At 39.9% G+C, this 25516-nt stretch overlaps 1 protein-coding gene across 1 annotated transcript in view; it reads right to left on the minus strand.

The window, feature by feature from the left end:
* The window catches only part of mcm8 (minichromosome maintenance 8 homologous recombination repair factor), a 194227-nt gene that overhangs the window by 135708 nt on the left and 33003 nt on the right, over positions 1-25516 (minus strand). The window contains exons 3-4 of the mRNA XM_077614176.1: positions 23968-24085; positions 7321-7451 (exon numbers count right to left, since the gene is read on the minus strand). The gene's annotated coding sequence lies outside the window, so the exon portion shown is untranslated. The remainder of the gene's footprint in view (positions 1-7320; positions 7452-23967; positions 24086-25516) is intronic.

Here is a 25516-nt window from a genome sequence, read left to right on the forward strand (position 1 = left end):
ACGTCTTTCTTCTACCTATTCTGTCGTGTGTGTGTGTGTGTGTGTGTGTGTGTGTGTGTGTGTGTGTGTGTTTCCACATATGGAGCTCATTATGTAGCAGACAGAGCCTCTTTGAGAATCCTACAGCGGCTCATTTGTCTCTTGCTCTCATCTCATTTTACTGTTTGATGATTTGCTGATTACTAGATGCGGGAACGAGTTGTCTAAGTATCTTGTAATGTTACATAGATTACAAAAAAAGAATGAAGACTATCTTATTTTCTTTCTCTCTTTCCTGGCCATATTCCTTTGTCCTGTGAAGCTGGGATTTCTTTACCCATCCCCTAATTTCCTACGCCTTTCTCTTCCATTTTCCATCTCTCTCCGGAGACGTCAGACCGCGGATGCAGAGTATATTTAAAAGCACATTTAAAAAGCCAGCCGCAAAAAGCTTCAATTTCAATCTTTTATCCACGCCAGGCTGCCAAAATGTCCACGGGACGTCTGAGGGAAGTAAAATAAGTGCAGTGGAAGCTGCAAAAGTCAAACGTAATTTGTATGCCGTGACATAGGTTGCCTTCCAAGTTGTTTTCATTTGAAAATTTCCCATAGGAAATACTGTTAAGTGAATTCATTCCATATCACGTGTTTTATTTACCATGCAAGGGTCAAGAGACACTTTTGCTGTTGTTTCACCAAATTAGTCTCGATGTGTTGTGACACCTTACAAACTCAGTTGAAAAAAATAAGTAAAATTCATCTAACTTCTATTCAACTGTGTGGCCCAGATGTGAACAATAATGAGGTGTGTACGTGTGGTCGTTTTCTGTGGAGTCCCTCCAAAATTGAGTGGTGGTGAATGTAGCCAGGGGTTTTGCTTGTGCCCATGCAGTACTTAAGTAGCGTTAGCGGGCAAGTGTTAAAAGGTCCAAAGTGTTGGGTTTGGACCTATTTACCCTCGGTAGAGAACAACCGCACATCCGCCCAGGAAGTTACACGTGCATATACAACACAAAATAATGTTATCATTGGGTCTGATGTTGGCAGTAGTTGGGTGGTGTTAGAAAAAGTGTCAAAAATAAGCTATCATTAAATGTTGGAGTAAATGTCCAGTACAGTTGAATGGTCAATGGCAGCCTTGCCAGTTGAAATAAATTCAATGTCTATTGCTGTCAGTTCCAGTGAGCAACAAAATAATACAGATCTAGAACAATTAGGGATGTCTCCGAAGTGATCGGGTGAACGGAAATTGGGTGTGAGCAAGATAAAATAGTCAGAGAATATATATATATATATATATATATATATATATATATATATATATATATATATATATATATATATATATATATATATATATATATATATACACATAAAATAACTATCGAGGTTCAGTATTGGTAGATCGGCAAAATGAAGTGACTCAGACTGGAAGTCGGGTGCAAAAATAGATGATCAGGACAACAGTGGTACATGATGTAAAGCAGGTGACAATCTTTAGATTAGGATTGTACCCGTGTCTCCATCCTCTCAGTTGCAAACCCGCTTGATATCATTTGGGAAGGTGACCAGTCGCCGTCTCGCCATCTGTTTGCGTAAAGGTCGGGACAAACAGAGCGGGAGACAGCCCTCGGGAGGACGACGCTGAGTGAAAAGTCAATGCTACCGAGGAAACAGGAAAGAAAAAAAGGAAACGGTCCACGGAGTAACCTTTGGTCATACGCAGTCTAGTTTCAAAAGACTTTTAGTTGTCTGCACCTTAACAAAAAATAATATTTACCAAAATAACCGATAACATGGCTGCTCTAAAAAAAGAATGGCTCTGGACTACAAAAAATATATATAACACAAATATTCTTTATTGACTGACCGTGTGTGTGTGTGAATGCAAGATAAATGTTATTTTCAATCAGAGGTCCCAGCAAGAAGTGGTCCAACATTCAGAGGGAGACCCCTGATGTGTTAAAGGATACTGTATGTATGGAAGTATGAGCAGGTGTGCATTGCGGCTGCGTGTTTGTGTAATGGAATTATCAGCGGGGAGTGAGCAACAGCTTTGGAATGGATGTGGAATGCACTATCGATGTATATATACACACAACTCCTATATATACACATCCGCTGGACACTCACACATACAACATACAATAAAAGTTAATGTAACATTCATACATCCTGTATACCAAGGGTGTCAGACTCGGGTTGGTTTGCGGGCCACGTTAACGCCAACTCGATTTCATGTGAGCCAGACCATTTTAGATAAAATATTTAGATTTTTTTTAATAAATGTATTTAAAGAACTTGATTAAAAGCCCTGAATATTCATTTTTTTATAGATCTAAAACAATGTTCATTTTAGCTTTTTTTAAATATATTTTTAGATTTTACAAAACGATTTTTGAACTAAAAACAGAAAAAAATATTACAAAATTACAATTATTGATTTAAAAGGGGAAAAATCAGGACATTTAATATACATCTATACTCTTCATTTTAATTTGATCCTAAAACAGAAAGTCGGCACATGATTTACTTTCCCGGGCCACACAAAATGATGCGGCGGGCCAGATCTGGCCCCCGGGCCGCAACTTTGACACATGCTGTATACAATACTATACCCATCCAAAAATATTCACTATATACATACATATCGGCTAATAGTGGCTACCGTTTGACCGTGGTATTGCAATTTTTAATGTTAATCTAGTCATTTTCTAACCCTTGTCCTTTACGCGTACATTTACAGTATTTTACGTCCCCTCGCCCTGTGGTTGGCGAGCATTCGGGAAGCTGTCGGGGATAAACGAGCTATATACTCCATTCCTTGCTCAGCTTGCTGGAATGCCACAGTTTAGGCAACAGGCCGTGAAATTACTACTTTATCACCGGCCAGAATGTAATTGTTCTCGAGTTGGGATGCTGTGTGCCAAAAAGGGCGTGTGCGTGTGTCTGTGTCTGTGTGTTTATGTGTGGGGTGAAATAGAAATGAAAATAATGTGAATAGAAAGAAATGGCAGCTGCAGCTTTTCTTGGGGGATTGTTTGTGTGTCAGTGTCTGCTTGCTATCTTAATCTGGAGGTTTGAGGACTGCTTAGGGAAGTTTTCTTTGTTTGTGTGTCCGTGTGCGTGCGCACATTCACACGTGTGCATCTCTTTCACAGCCACTGAAAGCTACACAGCTGATCTCCGAGCCCCGAGACACCTCGTAAACTCTTTACGGGATTCACACCAGATGTGACCTTCCACCTGTGCACACGTGCACGTGCCGACATCTGGATCACGCGCACACTTCCTAACAATGATGATGCCATAGTTTGGATTCTCTATTAAAAGAGGCCAAGATTTTTTGTTTGTATGCCACTAGTTCGATTTATTTTCTTTTTTTAATTGCAAAATATTTCATTGTACTTGAATTTCTACTATACTTGCTGATCAAAACTAACCGTTTTTCGTTATTACTCGTCATTGAACAATTAAGTCCGTATCATATATAATTGTGTTTTCATGCAGTTTCTGAGTACAGTTTACCCACATTTCATTGCATTCTATAAATGTCAGTGTTTTTCTCACTTATCTAAATCATAGTGAGGGTAATAAGGAAGTAGATGTACGCATCCTTTAAAATACAGTGGTATAAAAAGCCATATCAAACAACGGAAAAAAGAAAAACATTGTGACATTGCCTTAATGGATGCTTAAATTTAAGTGAAAGTTCATTTTCACCCCTATTAGTGGCTAGCCCAGACGATATAAACAGAGCTTTTAACATTGGTCGTAAAATACGAAAATAAAAAAGAAAAAGTGAGCTGATCCTGATCTCACCGCGGTGCATACACTCCATTTAAAAGACAGTTAATGTTAGCTTTTTACTACCCTAGAGTGGACATACATAATTTGCCTCCATGATAACAAGAGAAAAAACACGGTCTAGAACCAAGACCTCAACCACAATACTAAAAGGAACTGTTATCTAGAAGAGTTCCTAGAACTCAATCAGCATTACGAAGTTAATCACTGTCCACCATTGACAGAAATGGATGCCAAAATCATTCCAAATGGAAGAGCTAGCAAGAATATATCACAATTTAACGAATACATTTCCAACATTTTGGGCATTTGGGATAGAATATTTGCAAGCTGCTAACTTCGTAATTACATTTGACTCTCTTTCTAAAACGTGGAGCCTTGATTTTTGTTTGAAAGTAATTTCCTTTATACTCTTTAAATCCCCACAGGCCCAGAATTAAAAATAGTCCAATCTCATCATCCATAAAGCAGAGCGTGACCTGTTCCCATAATGTACGTAATGACAGAATTTAGTAGCTCCTTGAGTACTAGTTACCAACTCAGAGATCTAATGTCCCATTTAAGGTTTGGAATAGAAGGGTCACTCTTGAATGAAGATGCTGCTTTTTTCATCCAATATGGTCCCCATTTCATTAACCCCCAGTGGTCTCCTCCTTCCTCCAAGGTGGGTAAAAGCACAATATTTGTCGGTTGGCCTTCTTGTCAGAAAATCACATTAGTAATCGCATGGAGCTCCTCCTGAGCTGCTCGGCACGGTCTTGGTTCTGACCTCACACGTCTCGATGTGTGTACCCACGCAAGCTGCTCCACACTTTAATTGAATCAAGCACAAGCTGCCAGTGTGCAAAAGATAATCAAACGGAATCATGAGTGGAGAAGGAGGACAAGGACAAGGCATTGCCTCACCATTTTTCTTGAATTTGGCTCATTAAACTGCAAAAACTCCATGTACTCTTTTGCTGACACAGTTGTTGACCACAACAATTCTTTGTTTGAACTCCCAACTTTATCCCAGTTTTAATTCTGGCCTATATTCACTTCAAGTTTGACGTCTCTACTCTAGATGAAGATGGTTGTTTTTGCATGTGATGTGTCGACACAGTGTGGGTGGCTACAAAGTGTGTTTATCTCCATACTTCAACACTCTAATCTTACTTTTTTTGTGTGTGAGCGAGACGTCTGAATTTAGACGGAAAGCAGAAATGTCTTTTGTTCACTCCAGAGGAGTCTTTTTTTTTCATTCTCCTTTTTAAATCTCGCTTGCGGCCGTGGCTGCTGCATCCTGGCGCAGGGAGGAAACGCTTCAGGCGCTCCCAATAAGTATGTGTGTGTGTGTAGTCCCTTTGTGTGTGCTTGTATTAATAGCCCAAGGCATCTTCTCAGCAGAGTTGTCAAGCTTTGGGAAGCCCCTCATTCAAAAGGAAATCTATAATAATTTGTCAAAAAAAAAAACCTCAGTGATTTGCTTGACATTTGTTGTTTTAGTTTTAGATTTCAATGAACATAAAAGAGATGTATCATATTCTTTTTAGTTTTTGGGTTGTTACTTATACTTTTATTAGTGTGCATAATCTCCTCCAGATATGTCAGGATTTATGCTTATAATCATGGAAAGAATTTTGGTGCGGATAATTATAAAGAAGATTGTACGCAGTTGTAAAACTCACTTTTTTCATATTGAAAAAAATGTCAAGCAGAGAATTTTACTTGTTAAGATAGTCATGGAACAGAATTTGGACAGTATTGATGGTTTTTTTTAAATGAAACTGATTAAACTGATAATAAGGTGTTGATTTGCTTGATAATCATTTAGTGGCCAATGAGTCAATAAATAATTACACTACGAAGCATAAGACCTATAAATGTAAATAAAAATGCTATTCAAAGTGAATAATCTCACTTTGCTTCAAATTGCCAAGTCCTCCAAGCATCACAATTCATTCATCTAGTATTACAACTCCAAACACTTAACATCATCACTCTTAAAAAAGCTCAAGTCAAATTCCAGGGTCGTTCTGGAGATCACGTTCTGACTTCCCTACCCATAGTTCCTTACTCTTCTCACAGACTCTTATTGGCCCTCTAATTAATTCCACATGCTGACACCGTTATGGCCTGATCTCTCAGCCTCACACATGCTCGGGCAACAATGAATTAGGCTCATCGGTAATGGTTCCCAACTGGCGGGGGTGCAACGGGAAGTTCAGGCCTTCACGCTAAAACGCTGGCAAACTGACGATAACGTGACAAATACAGCGTGCGCCCTCATGATACAATTTGTTCCACGACCAAGCTTGTAACACGAACATGACCTTATCATAAATGGATTTTCTCCATATAAAATAACTGAAATCTGGCTCATGTATGCAACACTTCCCATGACCATCCATGTTACCCTTAAATGATAATGCAAGAGGTTGTTCAATTTAAACGCTAAATAATCCGACAATGGCATTGAAAGCATAAAACTGTTATTTATATACAAGCAGTTACCATGAGGGCTCAAGTCTAGTGACGTAGTGGAAGTTTAATCAATACGAGTAGAAAAAGTCGAAAAAAAAAGATTGTTGTTCCAGCACACATTTGATTGTTGCCATTTTTTAAATTTCTTTGCGAGTTTGCCTTCTAAATAGGAAAAAAAAAACGTTCCAACTATAAACTAAAGACTAATTCCAACATCTACCGCCTGCTGAAATACAATAAACATCACATTTGCTAAGCTTTATTACTTTTACCAGCCCATGGGGACGTCTTACCTTGCCGTTTTTATGGACAAACATTCCTCGGCTAGAGACTAAAAATGGCAAGTGATACATAATTTGAGAAGTTTAAGTCATAAAAAGTGTGAAGTGTTAGAAATATGTTTTTTTTTAGGTGAGGGTACCTGAAATGTGACCCAGGCCTTGTAATACAAATAGATTTGGAGCCTGTCATTAAAGCAGCTCAACACAAAGAATGAGGCTCTGCTCTGGGATGGCCAGCTGCATTGGACTTTATTTAAGTGCAATGCTGACTGTGTGTCAGTGTGTGTGTGTATGTTAGGCCTTTAATTACTTCCAGAAGTTTCCTCAACCCGCTTTCCTTTCTTATGGCTTCAACACAACCGCACGACGGAATTGCACTTTTTATGTTTTCTTTTTTTTCTATCCTCTTTGACCCGCCCTCGTCTTCTTTTGCTTTCTTGGTAAAAGTTGGAATGGGAACAAAAAAAAAAATCAGTCGTGTATTTTTAGTGGTTTTGGTGACGGGGTAGTTGGAAGCGCAAGACTTGTCTGGGTTCAAAGTTGTTTAAATAACGCTTTAATTCTGTTCCAATTTGCTTTGTTTTTTTTCCATCAGAAACTTTTTTTATCATCAGAATATGAAGGTTTTTTTTTCTGTGGCAAATAAACCGTTCAGTCCCCGTCACAAATCAGTAGGCGTAAAAGCTTAAAGACCCCTGGTGTATAGCATACGGACAGCAAACATCTGGTAGTTCTAACCAGCCCAGTAGAAGTGGTACATTCATTTATAAAAGAGCATATGTTTACTTACTCATTTTGTTGCTCCATTTGATTTCCGTTAATTTTTGCTGCCAAGCAGTCAATCAATCAGTGATGACGCTAGGTTTATGGTCACAGAGTTGGCAATTCCATCCAAATTCGTCTTTTCTCCTTTTTCCTAACCTGCAGTTTACAAAGAAAGTCATTATAGTTGTTGCCTTCCAGATTTTTGTCCATCGGACATTGACAAAGACAAACACAAGACTACATCCACCAGCGGTACTAACGTAATCACTCACTTCATGTTTTTAGAAAACAATAAGATGACCCTTAAGTGCATCTTTGAGCTACTTGAGTGTCCATATAAACAGTCACAGACACAAAACCCTCCACCCCGAGAAAATAATTGAATAAAGAGCATCATTTCATTAGCGAGGGGCACCACAGGTGCACACAAAGTGCTACAAAGTGGCCACGTTGAAACACTTACGGCTAATTATCTTTACAACAAGCAGAACATAGAGTTCAGTGAATGGCAATGTTTGTTTGTGCGCCATTCCACTAGGCCGAAAATGGATTCTCCGCACTTCCGACTTCCAGATGTGGATGCCTCACATCCACACAAACACACAAACACACACACACACACACACACACTGGCAGCTTAAATTTACTGCATCCTGCAACAGTCTTTATGAACTCAATGTTTTTGTGACGAATTTAGAAAGTGAAAATCATCTGGGGCACAAACGAAAAAAACAGTTTGAATTCTGAATGTAATATTTTTTGATTGTTACATTTTTAGATGAAACTTTGGGACACCATACAGACCATAAAGAACAAATACATGTGGAAAAAAGTACATGTACAAAACTGAATTCTAAATATATAATACATTCATCAGAAGGACAATAATTATATATATGCTTAAATTTACTAAGAATTGATCATAATAAAAGAAAATGTGAAAAAAGCAATCAAAATAAAACTGAAAAAAATGCAAGTCTCATTTAATTACAAAGCAACAATTTATCCTACACAATATGATGAATGCTGAAGACAATCGGAATTATTATCATCATTAATATTGCCGTTTTATCATTATAATTATTATAAATAATATTAATAACACGACCTCTGACTTGCGGATGACTATCCCTCTAACTAGACGAACACGCACGTTAAGACCTTCACCACTGGTGCAGTTTAATTTTATTGAATGTTGTTCAGCGCTTTATTAAAATGACTGTTGCAGGCATATGCGTATTAACCCAGTGTTGGAGTTTCCTCAGTTGATTCCACTCATGCACTGCTAAAAGTAACCAATAAGGCCATCACCTCATTTGAATTGCTGATCAGCTCAGGAAGAGGGGAGATAGGAAAAAGGTACAAAATGGCAGAAGATGCAATAGAAAGAGCAAATTCATCTTTTATGTCATGTAAAGAAATCATACTTATTTTACAGTACTTTGAGATGAATTTGTATCTTCTGCTGGCTCCATATTCAATGAGGAAGTCGCTAGTACTAGATTTTACACATCGCAAGACTACTGGTTTCTCAAACTAGTTGGCGTTGTGACGTCTTATTAGAAGCGGGACATGAATGAAGTTAGCGTTTGGACTGGAGCTAATTAGCTTTCATGCTTTGTTAACATTCTTATTAATAGCTCTGCTTCCTATGGCCGCTTAGTACTTTTGCGATGAAATTGAGTAGTAGCAGTAGTCAAATTATGCGTGTCTGTTCGAATTGCCAAGTTGATCATTTCAAAGACATGAAACCTGTGACTGAGTGAGCTTTGCCTTTAACAAGCTCAGAGAGGTTGATGTACGACAGGCCACTTCTCATCGGTTTGCTGCTTGATCATGTTGATGGATTGTCGCTGCAAGTGTGTGCGTGCGTCGGTGTGAAAAAGTCTCAGGAGTGCTTGTTCATGTGGTGAACTTTAGTTTTTTTTTCTGCCAACGCATTGCAAGAGAACATGAAATTTAGGCCCTGTCTGGATTTGTAATGATAGCGATGCAATCGTGTCCTCCACATTTCACAGACAAGATGATATTCTCTTTCTGGCCTCGTCAGCGTTCTGTCGGAACGGCGACCTCTGCTCGTTTGTTTCCCGCAGACAACCGTGAAGGAATGAGGCGAGGGACTACATGTTGACGTAGAGTGACAGGTCACTGGACTCTACGTATTAGCTCTTGAAAACAGGGCGGTCTAAAGAAAGCTGGGACGTTTGGTGACCTGAAATATGTCTTTCCTGCAAGACTCAGTGTTTTTAGGTAGTTGCTAATTTGAGGAAACAGTGCTGATGAAAAACTATGGGCACTACACACAGCAAATGCCAATAATGTAAGAAAATCAATAGAAAGTTTCGTTTTCGATTTTGCAAAGCATTGCAACAAGTCGTTCTGGAAAGTCTTATACATACTTGATGCTTATTTATTGATGAGTCACTGCATTGTGCAGTTTGAAATGAGGCCAGGATGACAGTTTGAGGAAAAATGCCAAGGTAAGGTAGAGCTCCACAATATTACCACGTTGAAGGATTCCGATTATTTTTGCTATTTGAGAGCACAATGAGTTTGACATCCATAGAATCGTCGAGGGGAATGAGTTAAGAAAATGAAACGTAAGACCTACTTGGCGGCCGTGGCGTAGTTGCTTGCCCAAAGGGTCAGCGGTTTGATTTCCAGCTACGACTGGCCAATATTTGAAGTACCCTTGAGAGAGGCACTGACCCTTATATTGCTCCCAGTGGTTTGGCAGCATCTTGCCCAACAGCAGATAAATGCGCTCCTTAAGTATGCTACCATTTCCATTTAAGACTGCTCTGTTCAAATTTAAGAGAAATTTAACATGTCTATCAAGTACAAGACAACTTGTAAAACCACTTCTATAAAGTGGCCGCCAAAAAGACCACTATGACCTTCTTCAAGACATCTCCATTTACATGTCGTTGATAAGACAGTAGTGGAATGCAGATCTAACGTTGCTGGCTAAACCCTCATTCATTTGCCGAAGGTCGGAGCCCACTGAGGATTGAACCCTCAATCTTAGAACCGTGAGGCGGACGTGCTAACTACTCGTCACTGTGCTGCCGCTGGCTAAACAACATCTCAAAAACAATATTCCTGCAAGCTTTGCACCATAATTCGGGGCAAACGAGTTATCGATCGCAAGGGGGTTTATGGCCGATGAGCGGGAGTGCCTCCTCGCTCGGAAAAGTCCCGTAAAGTGGACACGAAAGAGGCGAGCGGTCACGAAATCCTCGGACGACGAAACAGCAGTAAAATCATTTAGCTCAGTAATTACAAGTGAGCTGTAACCGGCCCTTTGTGGCCTTGGAGATGGATTCCACAAGTCAGTCTCTCCCCCCCGAGGGTCTGCTCTGTGATTGCGGTTACACTCTTGTCTGTTTACAGCACACTGAGTTGTCTCGTAACTGTTCCTCCTTGTGATCCCATCCCCTCATTCTGGCTTCAACGCGAATGGGGTAAACAAACAACGCAGGAGAAAGCGACCAAGTTGTGATGGGGATGCTGAATCTTAATCAGCTTCATGTTGTTTCTGGCCCCTGGCAGAGATTTGGCCTGTACTGTCGTTGCGTGTGAATGTGACTTTGTCACGCATCTTTGCTATTTGAAGCCATCTACCGATTTGTGAATACGTCACATGTGCTAGGAAAATGTTGCATATGTCTACGGTCTACATTTCTGTTTGGCAAGTGAAACTCTTAACGTTGATGTGCAGTCATTGGTGAAAGATCTAGTTAAAGTTACACTAGATTGTAGCAAAATGGCCACTACATCATAAAATCTGCTGTCTAAATGGAGAGGAAAAAATGAGCAACTTCTAGTATGTAAAATACGATAAGAAATTTAATAATAATAATCAGAACCAATGTAGACATAGGACAAGATCAATTCAACAGTTAAGAAGAAAATCAAAATTGCGGTTTTGGCTGGCAACAGACATTGTAAGGTTAAACCAAGGATACAATTGAAACGTTACCTTCCTTTTAAAAACATTGGCCTAATTTTTCGAGGTTAATGATATTAAATAAAACGAGTAATCCCAGGGGTTTTAAATAAACTTATCTGCAGTGGGCCAAGTGTAAAAAGGTCTTGGTGGTAATTGATATGGCAGGGGAGACTCATTGTTCTGACTTATGAAAGTCAGTGTGTGTGTATGGGTGTGTGTGTGTTATAGTTTGTGTGCCTACAGAAACATCATTAAAAATGGCACCAGCAAATTTGATCAGAGCAGATGTTGAATTAATTGCTTTTGTGGCTGATTGCATTAATGCCTCCAGTCTATTAGCAGGACGGACAAGTAATTAACATCATCATTTTTTAGCACACACATACAGCATCCTGCTAATGTCAGTGCACAACACTAAATCAATTAGCACAAAAAAACTTGTTGCATTATATGAGCAAGGTTTCTCATGGTGGGGACCCTTGGGGGATACACAAGCTGTAGCTCGGGGGTCCCCAAATATATTTGTAATGAATTACCTGGAATCATTTTGAAAATATGCATACATAAAACACATTATAAACCAATTACTTCTCCCTACCTTCGCATTGGCCTATTAGACGTGCTGTAATTATTGGGATTTATCATCACATGGTTGTATCCCCACATGAATAATTTCATTTCATCTTTTTTTAAACAACAAATTATTTATTTTCTGAAACATCCTCATTGTGATTCATTATCTATATTCCATTGAATCCAATATGATAATGATGATTTAACGTTGTCACCACTACACTATTATTCACTCACTCACTCACACACACACATCCACACCGGAATCATATGGACACTTGACCAGCATCAATCAGATGTCAGTGTGATGTGACACCAGTTAAACTGCAAAATCACAACCACAACATGAATAATGGATCTTCATATTGATCTGCTCTTCTGTGATCTAATGCAACGATACAAAGAAATTTGTCTCATAAAACTAACTTGAAATGTTCAACACGTTCCAACATAAAATGCTGTCCATTATTTTCAATCTATTGAAGGAAAAAAGTTGATTGTTTAATCCTTCAGAAAAAAAAAGTATATATGACGAGTTTAGATTTGTCACGGTGGCCCGTTTCAATCGACTGGAAGGTCTCAAAATCCTGTTAAAATTGAACAAAAATGCTCACAGGAGCCTTGTGGGAAATAAACGTGTGAGGGTCAAATACAGAAAAGTTGCAGACATTTATCAGCTTGTACCTTTTGTATACAAAACCCAGACAACTTTGGAGTTTTTTCCTCCCACTCAGGCCACCTGAGACCAGTACAAATAGACCAGTGGTTTTCAAACAGTTTGTCGTGCAACTTCAGTAAAAGAAATAATCCGGTGTGTATCGTTCAATGATCCAAAGTTGTAAGTATGAGTGTGTGTAGGAAGGGTTCTTAGTTTACTTGTGCCCTGCAAATGAATGGTTGGAAACCATTCAGGGTGTACCCCATCCACTGCTTCTTATTGGCTAGGTTAGGCTCCAGCACCCCTAGAGACAAATGAATGAATGAATCAGACCACCACCACCCAACCCTGAGTTCAAAAGGATTGGAAGGCTATTGCTGTCAATAGCAGCGATTGAGTTTAACCCAATTTTATGTTTTTGCTGTTCATAAAAAAACACAAAAAATGTTGAAGCACATACCACATGAATAGGTAGTGAACACACACACAGTCTCTCCAAGGCAATCTTAGGCACACACTCACTTATTCACACAACCCTGTGACAAGCCAATCCAGTGTAACCTCTACATGTCCTACAGCCAAGTTTCTTCAGCTAAGATGAGAGCCAGTGAGAAATGGAGAGGGGAGGATGGAAGAAGGAAAGGATTTCATCCCTTTTCTCCTCCTCTTCCAGCTAAACTCTGTGTTACCAATACATAAAAACACAATGATTTATAGCATACAGAAATGCACTTATGAATACAGTGGAAGAGGTTTCGTGTTCAACTGAAGAAGCTAGTGAAATATCGTGGAAATGTTCCATCCTTCTTGAAACATATAGTACTTAGACTAATCTATAGAAACTGGCATGCTTGAGTGGATTTAACACTTTACCATTTTTTGGGTAAAAAATAAACGGAATGTCAACAAATGGTCTTTATGACACACAATACAATAATAGATTCATTTTTCACTTGCACGGTTGGTCCACAGACTCATTTGTGCCACAAAAAGTATATGTATATTTTTAAGAAAATCATCAGGCACCCCAATTAAAATGCAAATTAATAACCCGCGTTAAAGGTGCGGTGAGCAGATCACACGTCAGACATTCATTTGGATGAACTATTGAGCGTGTACTTGCCATGGATAGCGATGAAACTTGTCGCCCTTAGAGATCAACAAAGGTCAGGCTTGTTTGGCAAGGATTGGCTTTCTTGTCTATCAATGGTTTGCTCACAAACACACACACACACACACACACAAACTCACACTGGTCTCATTTCCAGTAATAAAGCAGGCGAGTGGTCGCACCACATCCACTGGCTCATAAGTCACCCTAAGCTCTGCGGCTGACTTTTATTAACGTCGAATTCGGGCGGGATTTATTTATCCAGCCGTTTAATTCGGCTCAAAGACGAGCTGCCCGCGACATTTCTCCCGGCTCCGTAACATTGAATGAGTCAGTGTGACTGGCTGGAATTAAGAGCGCATTACACAACGGGAATGCCACTTTGGAAATCTTGCAAAGTTAATTTTACGAGCGACGAGGCCCGCTGAGCTGCTAATTGTCTCGAAAACAAAAATGGCCTCTTTCATGCTGCCTTGCCGGTAAATTGGCCCTTGGCGGTAGAGCTGGGATTAATTGAAGCGTTCCTCTCAGACACTCAATGTGCGTCCGAAGTGCAACTTCCTAGTCATTGCAATTTAATGCATTCAGCCATTAGAAGCGTGGTGACAGACAAAGTGGCTTTCAGCCCAAAGGAACACGGTCATCTCTTCTCAGTTGTAAAACTTGAAAAGTTTCGATTCCGTTTTGTTGGTGCATCAAAAGACGGCCAATTCCTGGCTGGTCATTATCCCTGGCAACCCACATTGGTACCTTACAAGCAGCACAGTGAGCCAGGGAGAAAAGCTGTGAAATAACTTGGAAGGCCTTCACAAAAAGTGTCATCTGGACCTTTTTGCAGGTCAATTCTCATTGCCGTCACCAGTATTAGAAACACGGTGTAAAAATAGCAAGTGTGAAAGGGGCTCGAATCAGAGGCAAGCAATTTCCTGGATGGACTTCAACCCTATGTGTAGCATCAATAGCGTTACACACACACACACACGATAAGAAACTAGGAAAAAGGTCGATTGAATGGCCATCAGAGGAAGTAAGATTTGCAACGTCCAAGCTTAGATGCCTGGTGTGGAAGGGGCTAAAAAATGCCTCTCCTACAGTATGTCGTGAGGTGATGAAAAGTCACTCAAGTGTCAGTGCCTCGGTCAGACATTCTCCTTCACTGCGCCCGATGGCAGCAATCAACTGATGACTGAAAGATGGCACGCTCTCTCCCTTAACTTCTCTACTTCCTCGTTCAAGGCTCCATCCTCGCCATGTCAAACCAATCCTCCAAGTGAGGTGAAGGCAAGGAGAGGTTTGGAAGAATGTATTGTGCCTCCAGGAATGACGGAGGTGACAGCCAGAGGCGAAAGAACAGACCCAAAGGAGTCAGAATGAATGGCAGTCAATAAAGATGACCTTCATTACGCTGATATGACAAGAAACGGAGTGCTCTAGTGTCCGCCATCACTGGGGGGGGGGGTCACACTGCGGCCTTGCCTGTGGCGTTGCCTTAGAGTCCTCCCTGTGTTGGGTCTACCACACTTCAAATCCAGCTTTTGAAGCAGCATCGTGAGCAAAATTAGATAGCATCTACACTGTTAACATTACTTCCAGTTGGTCGTGTTAGACAATTGCAAGGAACTGTCCGTCCATTTAACATGGAGCATTGTAAAGAATGAGCTCTTCTTCACCAGAAAATGACCATCATGAGTGTTCTCAAAAAAGCATTGACTGCCCTGAGCCACTGCACTTTCCTGCCATGTAATAACTAACATCAAATACCATTTTACACTACTGGAGCCCATAAATTAGCTCACCTAAAAAATGTCAAGTGTGAGTGTGGTTTAGTGTCAGCAAGAAGTGGTTTGCCACCTCCCGCTGAGTCACACTATAGCCCCCACACTTGAGCTTCATCGGCGCTGACCTTTCTTTCTTAGCGGCATTTTAGTGGAGCTATTTTTTTGGTATTTTTTACCAAGTCAGCTAAAGAATAAGTTGGGTTTTTTAATGCTGCTGGAGCATTTTGCATGTTGATTATGTTCACAGTACCTTGTTTGGCTTTGTTCAAATTAGGCAAAATCGGGTTTGGACCAACTGAGGATTAGATTCAAGTTTTTCTTCAACTACTTGAGACTTGAAAATGGATTAGGTGAATGCTAAATTGGGTTTAGACCTGTTAGCCCAGATATGGCTTTGACCAAGATTGGCTTGGATACATTTAGCAGACCAAGTGAAGTTTTCGTGCACGATCGCAGCAGAAAAATGGTGACATAAGACTATTAACTGCTGCCAAATTTGCCTTTGAGTTTAAAGATTCAATTCCAAAACACGCAATCAAAGAACTTTCATCCATCCATGTCCTATAATGGTGAGGTGCACAAGGTAACAAGCATGACAGCCAAGAAGCTAAACGTCACAGTTTGCTGGTTTGGAATCAAAATGGCAAGGACACGTCGAGAAATAAAAGACGAGAAATGTGGCTCGGCTCCCAAAAGCAGAAATCATCCGGCGCCATCAGAATATCAAATCGAGCCAAGCGTAGATTACATTGACGTGCACAGGTCTTTTGTTTCTTAGCCTAGCCTTCAAGGAATCTCACTCTAGCACACAGCGGCTTGTGCTGTCAAGACTTATGAATAAGTAGCAAACCAGGCTGGCATCATTCTGCTCCCTTTGACAAGGAATTACAGCTTCAGCCATGTTTTATGCCGGCTCCAAACAAAATATCCCGCAATAACTCCTCACTGCTAGGGTTTTCTCTTGCAGACTTTGCCAATTTATAGACGTATACCCAATATAATACATGCACTGTTCACCTCGCACCGCCGACTGATTGTTGCTACATTATGCATTCAAACACAGAAGTGCTTTTGCACTGTGGGGAGCTGTCAGAACCATCAGTCAGACATTAGAATAGCTTTTAAATGAACACAATGTTTTGCACTGCTTTCTATTGCAGAATTTCAATAGAAGGGGTCGTTTCTTTGACTTCAGATGTTTAGTCATAGTCTACATTGTCAATTGAATCCATCAAAAAATGTCTGTCTGCTTGGAGCTCAGAAACTTTTTAGTCGCATGGAAGAAATTGCAAGACAATTGGAACGAATCATTATAGAACCATTACCTTTTTCTTACTTTATACTGCGATTATGCCTATCACAGGTATATGCCGAAGGAGAGGGAAAAAAGGGGATTGTGGGACTTGAACCATGTCATGTAAATCTAGCCCAAGTGTATTATGTAGGTTGTGCAAGACATACTTGCACACATACAGTTACCAGACAGTCCGCCTGCTTGCCGACTGCAAAAGTCAACGTTGACATTTAAGCACGCCACCCCCGAGGCCGTAGCGAAGTAGAACACTTCCACCCGAGTGTCACTTTCCCGACGGAGAATAATAGCAGACTTTCCTCCGCCCTTTCCAGGACTATTATTCATACTCGAACTGACTCGTTTGCTCGCTGTCTAGCTCAAGGGAATATCAGCTAAATACTCATAACTTGCTACTCCTGCACGACTTGTGTCAAGCCGTTTGTTGGCAAACATCTGCGGAGACAATTGAAAAAGCCAAGCAAAGTTTGTCCATGAAACTTTTTTCTTCACATTGCCCAAATTCTAAAAAAAATGCATGTTGGAATAGGTAACCCAGACTTGAAATGTATGTTTAGCCCAAACCAACAATTTTGGAGTACCCATAAGAAAAACTTAATTTCAATATGGTGTTATTTTTAGTCTAGGATTTACATTTGGGCTATTTTTTTTAGTACTGGCAAATTCCATGATGTCTCAAATTGGACCCAAATATGTGTTAAACTACTGTAAAGCCTGTTTGTGAAGTGGGCTCATAGCATTAACTGGGTATTATACGGTGCTTTGTTCATGAGCTAATTGAACAAGCATCAGACTTAAAAGCACAGTCACACTTCTGCATTACTAAAATATATATTTTTTCCTCTTATTTATTTATTTTTTTATGTCTCTGCTCACTAATGTGTTATATATTTTTGGAATAATATTATTCTCTAGCATCTGCCTTTTATGTTTGACATTTTTATGACGTGCTGCTCGCTCCCGCTCTTCTCCTGCGCGGCTTTCATGTTGAGATTGTCGTCAGTGAATTGTTATCATTGTATATAAGATCCATGGTGGTGGAAAAAGTAGAATAAGGAAGAAAAAGCAGCAGTGAAGGACACAGTGTGACAAGCACTGGAAAAATACAGATATTTACAGTTTTCTCCAACTTGCCATTCCCTTAATGACAGGCGGAGGTGTTATTATTAAACAGATGAATTTCAGGACTACGAGAAACAAAAATCAGACTCAAATTTAGATGAATGCCACAGAAGCGGTTAGTCAGAAGACTAAATCGAACTGGTATCGTTAAAAACTGCAGAGAACCTGGCAAAATGGAGGTCTAAATGTAACATGTATCATTACTATGGTACAGTCAAAAAGGCTAGTGAAACAGTGTACATTTTGTTCCCCCCAACTTTTGCCAATGAATACATTGTTGGTGGTCTGCAAAAAGAAAAGCAGATGAAGTCATTAACCCAGATACAGTTCACTCTGCTGAAGGTTCATTTTGAAAAGGTAGCTAGCCTCCAGTCCCCCCACTGTCGTGACGGCTGCGGAGGGAAGTAATTAACAGACATACAGAGGGAATTGGACTATATTAGATCCGGGATGAGTGGTCCTCTGGGAACGTTTGTTCTCGTTCTTTCATTGCTTTCTTGTTCTTCCTTCCTGCGACTCTGTGTATCTGTTTTTTTTTTCTCACTTGGCCTTCCTCCGCTTGCAGCCGTCTAGCCAAGATGACTTCATCCTTTATTAGCTCGTATTGATGCTCTCTTCAGGGGTGTCTAAAATTCTCTTTCCTGCTGACCATCCCCATGTTTTTGACAGGTCATCAACAGTGAGCTCAAGAAACGGCGGGTGTCCCGCGACGCCTACCATCGCACAATCCTCCCCACAATCCACCCTACATTTATAACAGTCCTAAGTCAGTAGCACAAAACCCACATTTAAGGGTTTCCCTCTGAGTCCAGCCCGGCCGGATATGTGAAAGGTTGCAGACAGAGAATTTCGAATGGCTTTCCCTGTCTCGTGTTTTTATAAACACTAGTAACGTTTTTTATACACTATGAAGCTAGCATGAACAAGCCCATGATGATAAAACGTATCTTTTGTGTTCATCTTCATATCCCAGATGATAGTTGCTTAATATTCATCTCAAACATGTTAGGTCGTCAGCTCATTGACTGCTATTGACGGTAATACACTACATAAATAGTCAAAATGGGCTGATCAGATAGTGTCTTCACTGGCAACCATTAAGTTGAAATATATTGAATTGCTTTTAACAGCACTGCCTCACAATGGATTGCTACCATTGTACAGCCAGACAAAAATGAAAGGAAAGCAGCTCAACCAAACAAGAAAATAGCAGAGTTGCCTTGGACATTATTAAAGAAAAGTGGGGGAGAATCAATTCTGGATAAAACTCAAATTCCAGTGGGAAGCTCACCAGGAAATCATATCACAAACAGAGACCACTAAGATGTCGACTACACATGACATCGTGGTTAAAGGGTATTTTTTTTCACCGAAAAAGACATCAAAATTGTGTGAGGTAGACAATCACAGTACTTGTGGCAGTGACGATGGCGACCATTTCAAAGAAGCCATGTATCTGCTGTTCATCTCTATTCATTTTTAATCTGGATTTTTTTGCACTTGTCATAGACAAAAACTAAATTCCCATTAACTCGGCAAGTTAGGAAATCTGTACAAACACATGGCAAGCCACCTACATTATCTTTCCCCCAGGTTGATTTGAATTTTTCCTCACTCTAGCAGCTGCTTTCGACCAAAAAAAACAAAAAACATATTTGCTTTGGATTGTGACTACACTGCTGGTTTATTGAGTTTGAACGTCATTTAATCTGATTTAATGCTTTTTTTTCTTGTTTCAACAAACGACACATTCTGGAGAAAAAAACAGATGGTAGACACCAGTAAACATTAGACCAGGTTTAAAAATAGGTAAAAAAAATACCATTCTGCACAGGTCAAAAAACAGGAGTAGCATCTAAGAAGAGAAAATGATTCTTTTTCAATAGCGACTTATGAAAAAAGTCCACTTGAGACTTCACAACGTGGTGACGGATGCTTTAACCTTTGCCCTCTGTTTCTGGAACCCTATTGACACCACAAGATATTTAACCTTTGCCTCCGATCATCATAGCTCGTATTTAACAAAATGGTTGCAAACGATTTCAAGCAGTGAACTTTGACTTTTTCATCCAACTATTTGCTCCAGATGTTCTATATTTTAACAAGCCTGGTTGTATAAAGTACAAAAAGAATGACACCATTTGATTGTAAAGGTGCTGTATCTCCTTTTCCCCGGCTATTTTTCCAGTCATGATTGAACCTTGATACCCTCTTTAGATTTCACGGGCAAAATAAGACCTTGAAATGAAACATCACCCATTTTATTTGTAACATTGCTTCTCACAGGGGCTTAGTTGGGCCATATTTTATAATGTATTTTTTGGACTCTGACTGCATTTCTTCTTTTATCTTTTAACCATGTTCCAACAGTTTTGTTAATTGATTTATTTGTTGTATTGTTTGATTTATGGGTTTAATGAATGATAAATGTGTGTCTTGAGCATGGTTATGCCAGGTTTGAGGTCATTAAGCACAACTAGAATTTAGACAAAAAGTGCACTGGATTACAAAGGTCACGGGCAATTTTGGGGGAAATAGTGTATAAATGCACTTTAGAGTCCAAAAATTATAGTTGGTTCTAATAAAGTACAGTCCTGTTCACTTTCAGTTTTTCACACTTTTCTTAAATCCATTTATCATCTACAAGTCTAGGCAATTTCATATCAGTGGGTGAAATTAATGTCTGACATTTTTTGCTATTACATTTTTAATAATTAACATGAAAAAAACATGTTCAGACTGGTAAAATTTAGGAAAATAAGTCTAGCATATTAAATATTTTGTGGCGTTGACATTTAGTTGCATAAGATTTACAAGATATTTTTTATTCTCATTTTGGCATGCTGGCATGTCTAATAATGTCTTTACAGGCAGCCTAATTTTAAAACTTTTTAAGTGAAGATGTTTACTCTTTCAGTGCCATTGATAGATAGATAGAATAGATGTCTAATTCGGCCAATCCATATTGACTAGAAGGAGATGGCACCAAAACAATATTATTTACTGCCAGAGCTTCCAATTTGATACAAATTGCATCCAAAAATTTAAATTCTCTCACCATCCTGTTTTTCATTTTTAGATGGTGTCTCACGATGGCTTCAGTTTTAGCCATACACACACCTTGTTAATTAGTTATTGTACGCCAATAAGTCTTGTGATTAAACTTTACTACTTTGCTTTAACGTTAATTTCCTCCCATGTGACACTGATAAAGGATTATCTCATCTTATCTTAATGACTTTATTAATCAATTCGTGGCTGGACTACTAGCCACCACCATTTATCTATTCAGCCACCCTGAATCTTAATGGTTCATCTTATCCGGGCAATTATAAGCATCCAACTTTGAGGGTGGAGTTTCTTTAGAGAGCCATAAAAGGGTACTGAAACATGATGTATATTGTTCTATGATGGATTGTAAGAGGTCTGTAATGTATATGTAGTATAGTAGGGTATTCCGCATGTTAAAACATGATTTGTCATCACACTTCTAGATTAGCATGAACTAAGTGAGTGCTTTGAGGGGCCTTGGAATGGCGGGATGTCCAAGCGTCCATTAGCTTTCAGTCAGTGTGCATCCACATACCCATGCATCCGTCATTCTCACTTTGCTGGCTTTCATATTTCACTCATTCGGCCTCATCATAGGGCGATAAAACAAACACTAGTGATATTAAATTACACCCATGACTTTGTAAGGAGCTTCTGAGAGGCAATAAACATTGCCACCCGCGAGTTGTGTGAGTATGTGTGCGAGTATGTGTGTGTATGTGTGTGTGTTTGGGTGGGTGGAAACAGTCAGGCAATGAGCCGTGAGCACAGACAGACTAGTAAGTGTAAAGGACAATTAAGCAGCAGACTCATCCAGGACTTCTATTTTCAAAAGTGTAGGTTAAATGCTGGTGTCAATGTTCAGAGAGCCTACCATGCATGTTTTGGTGTCGTGGGAGGAAAGTAGAGTACCCGGAGAAAACCCACAATAATTGAAGTACTTGGTGATTAGTTATATTATGAATTAGATGTTGATTGATCAATTACTCTTGGTAAATAAAAACATAACAGATACATTTAACATTAGTGTACTGCATGAGCAAGACCTTCAATGTACAGGGATTAAACCCGCGGCCTCTTCCATGTCCTGGCCACTGTGCGACATGTGCATTACAGATGGCTACATGACATCCCTCACAACATTGGCCACTGAATAATTAAGCAGCACTTCCTATAAATATTAATTTGCAGCCTAGCCCACTTTGAAGCCTTCCCTCCCATGGGCTGAGCTGACCAAATGCAATTGTCCCCGCATCGTTCATCAGGCCACGGAGACAACCTGATAGGGCTTGTTGGAGCTTTGCAACCCTTGCTTTTAAGAGGCAGGAAGAGAGTGATTGTGCTGGAATTGAAGCCTTCCAAGGAATTGAAATGGTGAAAAAGACGAGCAGGATACAGAAGAAAGACAAAAGATGGACAGAAACCAGCCAATCGGCGATCACACCCGAACGACTGACACGCAAGACCTTCCAATGACTGTTATGAATGTTATCGACTTAATTCATCATCCCAAGACGCAAAAAACAATTAGAGGCATTTGATTTGATCCAATTACATGCATTGTTGTGTTTTGTAGCTAAGAACGATAAAACAAAAGCCCCGGAGATCAGCTATCGTTTATTGAGATCAGGGATTAAAAGATTAACAGCAATCTCCGAGCCGATCAAAAGGTGACGTGTAAATGGAGCACGGGAGGTCGATTTCTTCAACGTGCCTCGGAATGAGTTTTTTTTTTTTTTCTGCACCTAACCATGACTTTAAATAACGAGAATGTCACAAAAGTCCCCTAACGGTAACATCATCTTCCATCATCACCATCATCCTCTAACAACTTTCTTATAAAAACCACAGAAGTGACGTACACATAAACCAAATGCCTCAAAATAATTCGCAGTCAGCAAGACTTGAAAACTCAACCTTGAGCTGCATGTTTTTTGGAATCGTTCTTTCTCCTTTTTGCTCCCTCTCCACAAGTAATGACAAGTTGACAGTGAGGACTAATTGGCCCCGCTAACATATCGGTGATGCTTGGCTTCTTTTGCCTCGGTTTGGATGAAAAAGCAGTCGGCGGTAGGAACCAGCAGAACGCCCTATTGTGGCTTTGAAGGGGAAATGAGACATGTAATTCAATCCATAATGGCCATTTTTGTATAAATATACAAAATAGCTGCTTTTAGGGTCATTTCTACCTCGAGCCTGTCATTGTCTTTCAGGGAGAGAAGGAGAAAATATACCCGAGTGCACCCTTCTAAAAAAGTCTTACTAAAAGGTTCACAGTGAGAGCTATAGCCTGGGAATGAACGAATGAAAAAGCACAAGGACAAACAAATACTGCATGTGTGTGTGCGTGGGCTGTATGAGGTCCATTCATCACACTAAGAGGCAATTTCCATAGATCCAGCCTGGCCATGGCACCACATGGAACCCTAATCACCCTCCGTCTCTGTCCGTCTGCCTCTGATTTTCCCTGTCGGCCATCCTCGGTGGCAAATAACCGCAGCAGTCTGGTCTCGAGCCGCGATACATTCCCTCTGCCCATTATCTTAGCTCGACAAATGGTCATTAACGGAATCGTGTCGCAATGGTATTCATTTCAGCGGCGCCTTAAAAGGCTTTTAATGGCAAACAACTTCAAACTGATCTAGTCACTATGTTCAAGGACTAAAAAATACGTACAACAATAAAAACAAATAACCAAAAATATTATATAGAGTTAAAAAAAAGATTCACACCATATGGTGGCAAATGTGTATATAAACCTAACATGAACTCATTGGCTGATAATGGTCGAGTACGATCCATTTGGCGAGAATAGACGTCCAATGTAATTTTGACTGGAAGGGGTTTGGCCCAGAATGATTCTTTTTACAATCCTGGGAGTTTTAAAATGGTGCATTCTCTTTTTTTCCTCATAAAATGCGATGAAGAGGCTGCTGTAGGGGACTCGATGATACTTTTTATATTGTCCTGCTGTTTGTACAACGTAAAGTCTCGACCCAAAAGCGAGAGAACACCAAACGTTGCTCTGACTTGCAGTTCCTATCACATCTATGCTTCTGAGATTATCCTGTGCTTGTATTCAAATCTAGTTCATACCACAGAAGACCTGACTCACCTGCAATGTAACTTTTAGCTTCGCCAAAGTCAGGCTGGCGGGCCAAGTTCATGTTTCTTCTGCATGACATAACTTGAAAGATGAATTTCTCCATTATAGGATGAATAAACAGCCTTTCCTGAAAAAAAAACAATAAATAATACAAGGTCAAAAACTATAGACACATTGTTATATTTTGAATATAGTAAATACATCCAAGCCACAGAAAATAGCACAACTGAAGAAAAACCACAATTAAAAAGTTCACTGCATCAATCCATGAACTACTTGGTATTTTACAAGAAAGGCGGATAGTTTAATTTGACTGATTTTAGACGCTCATAATAACCATGATTTGCAACAAGCGTTGACCTAGTCGTGATCCTGTACAGAAACGCAAGCACACTGTGCTCTTAATTCCGCCAAAACAATATTTATGTGTACTCCACGTCTGATACATTTGCACCCACTGGCCTGCACATCAATAAAACTTGTTTAACTTGCTTGTCTTGTGGAATTTCAAGAGAAATAAATATCCTCCCCCTGCACAGACACACAAACTCCCACACATACTCCCATCAGTCTGCAGATATGAACTGCGTGCTGCGTTCAAGGTCCGCCTCCGCTCCCTGAGTCATCAGTGTGATGAGATGGATATGACACAGCATGTTTGGGGTGGACGGTCGGTTCAATGGGGAGGGGGGGATCAAGGCTCGCCGGGTTGTATCCGCGGATAACAACGATGTGACTTCATGCTGTAACGCGAGTGACTGCTCAGTTTGAATTGATGTGACATGACGATTGTGAATTGAAAAGAAAAGAAAAAACTCTTGGTTTCCTATTTACTTCAAATATACAACAGCTAGTCCCAATAACTTATCAGGTTATTAAAAGTGCAATGGTACATTTACTTTGGGATTTTTTTAGCCGACATTTGCAGTATATTCCAAAGTGCTTAATGAGATTTCCATGATGCATTGCAAGTCTGCCATTGGAAATGATTCAATGACCCTTAATACTCCACTCATGTCTTCACATTGCTGTTAAATGTTTCAGTCTTTCCTAGCAGATCATCCCAGCAAAGGATTTCAATATCTCTATCGAGATGAAAGAAAAGATGATGAAGACGATTTATTGCATTGGCTTTCTGAAAGGAAAAGGTCAAAAGTTGACGTTGGCTTGGAATTCAGCCATTTTCAGACGTCAAACTAATCACACAGAACTTTAGCTTTTGAAATCCTCTGAAACAGTTGCTCCAACTCCCATCTCCCAGAGTGAAATGTACTTCTAACTGTACACACTGTTACGTGGACTGCAATCCCTTTCTGACCTTGACTCCTCTGCGCTCGCTTCACTGACATTGGTGTTGAACTCCAACCATGGGTTTGCATTACAAAAGCAGTATAACATGCGATGCATCAAAAGGCAAGGTAATCCCACAGACTCTTCACAAGCTTTGCGATTTGTATACACAGCTGACAAACGTACGACTTTGGCAAAACAAGGACATTATGGATGTCTAAGCAAAAAAAAGGTTGTAGTCTAGGTTTAATGAAAATTTAAAATGTGC

This window comes from Stigmatopora argus, chromosome 11 (assembly GCF_051989625.1).
Source record: "Stigmatopora argus isolate UIUO_Sarg chromosome 11, RoL_Sarg_1.0, whole genome shotgun sequence".
NCBI lineage: Eukaryota > Metazoa > Chordata > Actinopteri > Syngnathiformes > Syngnathidae > Stigmatopora > Stigmatopora argus.